The sequence below is a fragment of the Trichechus manatus genome, unplaced genomic scaffold, assembly GCF_000243295.1.
Source record: "Trichechus manatus latirostris isolate Lorelei unplaced genomic scaffold, TriManLat1.0 scaffold00027, whole genome shotgun sequence".
Lineage (NCBI taxonomy): Eukaryota > Metazoa > Chordata > Mammalia > Sirenia > Trichechidae > Trichechus > Trichechus manatus.
Window position 1 is genome coordinate 20,481,677 of NW_004443963.1, and position 4,136 is coordinate 20,485,812.

Below are 4,136 nucleotides of genomic sequence, written 5' to 3' on the forward strand. Positions count from 1 at the left end.
GGGAAAGTATATAGGACAAATTGCCGGCGCTCTGGAGCCCCTCAGGAAGAAGCAAAGATGGCACATGGAGCCAGGCACTTGAGTGAAAGGAGGGGGAGGAGAGGCAAGTGAGAAATCAAAAGAAGCAGAAAAAAAAAGCAACACCAGCAGCCAACAAATGGCACCCAGAGAGCCGCCTGCTTGGGTGTGTGGAATCCAAGCAGCCGGCGCCACCCAGTCAAAAGACCTTGGCCGCGGGAAGCAGAGGAACAAATGAACAGAAGCCCCGGGATCCCACCAGTGCAGCAGCCCAGACCGGGAAGCAGCTGCACACTCGAATGGAGCCCCGTAGCCCCGCAGGAAGAAGCAAAGATGGCGCTCGGAGCCAGGCACTCGAGCAAAAGGAGGGGGAGGCAGCAAGAGGCAAGTGAGAAATCAAAAGAAGCAGAAAAAAAAAAGCAACACTAGCAGCCAACAAATGGCACCCAGAGAGCTGCCCACTTGGGTGTGTGGAATCTAAGCAGTCGGCGCTTCCCTTTCAAGTGACTGTGGCCGCGGGAAGCAAAGGAGCCCGAGCCAGGGCGAAGAGGGGTAGGGGGTGGGAAAGCACACACCGCAAATTATTGGCTGTTTTGTCTCCCACTGGACGCTCCGTGAGGCTGCTTTCTTGTACCCCCATTTGCTGGTCTCTGATAGGAGTCCAAGATGGTGGATCTGCGCTGCGTTAGCTGGTAGGGGACCTGCATGAATCTCTCCTCGCTGTCCATTCTCTGTCAGTATTCTCACTCCATTTGGTGCTCGTCTGAGTTCTTTATCTCTTCATTTGATGTTCTAGGGTTTCAGGATTGTTGCATTCTCTGTTTGGCTTAGTTTTTCGGATCTTTGCTGTCGAGGGACGGCGTGGTGCTTCTGCGTAGAGTGCCATCTTGCCGGAACCTCTATACCCAATTTTTGATTATGAGTACGCTCCTGTATCAACACTCAGTTGACTATTAGGCATTAATATTATTTTTAAGTCAATAAACATTTTTATTCTCAATATGTTGAAAGTACTTTCTTCTCTCATTATCATTGGTCTTCAAATTTATTTACATTATTTTAAAAAGTACAATATCTTCTGTTATATTTGAAATTTTTTTCCTCATATTTCTAGCTAATTAATACTTTGTATGTACTTAAGAAAAAACTCTCCTCTTGTATTTTTTGAATTGTTTTTTACAATCCTAGTAGATAAGGAAATTTGCTTCTAAGTTTGCCAAGAGTTTTTGACAATAAATTTTAAATCTTATCAAATATTCTGTATTCATTGAGATCACAAAATTATTATTTGATTGTATTTTATTAATGCGGTGAATTACATATTCTACTTTAAATGTAAAACTAATGCTTTAATATTTAAAAATTCAATTATTTATAATATATTGCCCTTTTCATATTTTGCTTGATTCAATTTGTTAATAATTTATTTAGGTTTGTGTTGTCAATGATCATGAGAGAGATTGCCCTGTAAACTTTCCTTCTTTTTTTTTTTTTTTAAACCAAGATATGCTAGCTTTTTAAAATGAGTGTGTTTTATCTTTTTCCTAATTTTTGAGAGAGTTTATGTAAGATTGATGGTATTTAGAATAATTTACTTAGGATGTCATTTGGGCTTGGTATTTTCACTGTGGAAGAATTTCATTACAGACATGTTTGCTTTCATAGATATGGAGATACTAAGATTTGTACCAATCTTGTGTCATTTTAGGTGAGTTATGATTTTCTAGGAGATTATCAATTTAATTATAACTTAAAATTCATTTGTATAAATTTTTAGAATGCAATCTAATTTTTCAAATTGTCCTGGCATTTGAAATGATACATGTAGTGATTTTGCTCATGTGTCAAAAATTAAGACACAGCCACCAGATGAAAGAAAATAATAAAGAGCAGAGTAGAAAAAAATGAAATAGAGAATAGAAAAACAATAGAAAGAATCAATAAAACCAAAAGTTGGTTCTTTGAAAGGATCAACAAAATTGACAAACCATTGACCAAATTGACAAAAGAAAAACAAGAAAGGAGGTAAATGACCCAAATAAGAAATGAAATGGGAGACATTACAACAGACCTAATGCAAATAAAAAGGATCATAAAAAAATACTGTGAAAAACTATACTGTGACAAATTTGAAAACCTAGAGAAAATGGACATATTTCTAGAAACACACTACCTACCTAAACTAACAAAACTGAGGTAGAAAATCTGAATAGATCCATAACAAGAGAAGAGATTGAAAGGTAATTAAAAAAAAAAAAACTCCCAACAAAAAAAAGTCCTGGTCCAGATGACTTCACTGGCAAATTCTATCAAACATTCAGAGAAGAGCTCACACCAGTACCACTGAAACTATTTCAGAACATAGAAAAACAAGGGATACTTCCAAATTCATTCTATGAAGCAAATATAACCCTGATACCAAAACCACGCAAAGACACCACCAAAAAAGAAAATTACAGACCAATATTTCTCATGAATATAGATGTAAAAATTTTCAACAAAATTCTAGCCAATATAATTCAGCATCATATTAAAAAACAAAAACAAAAAACAAAAAACCCTGACCAAGTGGGATTCATACCAGGCATGCAAGGATGGTTCAACATTAGAAAATCAATCAATGTAATCCACCACATAAATAAAATAAAAAAAAAAGAATCACATGATCATCTCAATTGACACAGAAAAGGCATTCGATAAAGTCCAACACCCATCCCTCATAAAAACTCTCAACAAAATAGGAATAGAAGGGAAAACCCTCAACATAATAAAGGATATCTATACAAAATCAACAGCCAACATAATTCTCAGTGGAGAAAGGCTGAAAATATTCCCTGAGAACAGGAACAAGACAAGGATGCCCTTTATCACCACTCCTATTTAACTTTGTGCTTGAAGTCCTAGCTACAGCAATAAGGCAAGAAAAAGAAGTAAAAGGCATCCAAACTGATAAGGAAGAAGTAAAACTATCCTTATCTGAGGATGATACAATACTATACATAGAAAACTCTAACAACTCCACTAGAAAACTTCTGCAACTAATAGAAAGATTCAGCAGAGTAGCAGAATACAAGATTGGATTCCTATACACCAATAAAGAGAACTATGAAAAGGAAATCAAGAAAGCAATGCCAGTTATAATGGCCCCTAAAAAAATAAAATATTTAGGAATAAATCTAACTAGGGACATTAAAGACCCACACAAAGAAAATTACAAAACACTTCTGCAAGAACCAAAAGAGACCTACATAAATGGAAAAACATACAATGCTCATTGATAGGTAGACTCAACATTGCAAACATGTCAATTCTACCCAAAGTAATCTACAAATACAATACAGTACTGATCCAAATACCAACAGCATTCTTTAATGAGATGGAAAAACTAATCATTAACTTCATATGGAAATAAAAGAGGTCCCAGATCAGTAAAGCACTATACAAGAAGAAGAACAAAGTAGGAGGCCTCACACCATCTGACCTCAAAAACTACTATACAGCTATGGTAGTCAAAACAGCCTGGTACAGGTTCAACAACAGACACACTGAACAATGGAACATAATTGAGAGCCCAGATGTAAGTCCATCCACCTACGGTCACCTGATCTTTGACAAAGGTCCAAAGTCCATCAAATGGAGAAAAGACAGTCTTTTTAGCAAATGGTGCTGACAAAACCAGATGTCCATCTGTAAAAAATGAAACAGGACCCACACCTCACACCATACACAAAAACTAATTTAAAACGGATGAAAGACTAAATATAAAACCCAAAACTATAAAGATCATAGAAGAAAAAATAGGGTCAATGCTAGGGGCCCTAATACACGGCATAGATAGGATACAAATCACAACTTAAAAACAAACACCAGAAGACAAGCTAGATAACAGGGATCTTCTAAACATTAAACACTTACGCTCATCAAAAGAATTCACCAAAAGAGTAAAAAGAGAACCTATAGACTGGGAAAAAATTTTTGGCTATCACATATCCGACAAATGTCTAATATCTAAAATCTATAGGAAAATCCAACACCTCTACAACAAAAAGTCAAATAATCCAATTAAAAATGGGCAAATGATATGAATAGAAACTTCACAAAAGAAGACATTCAGGTGG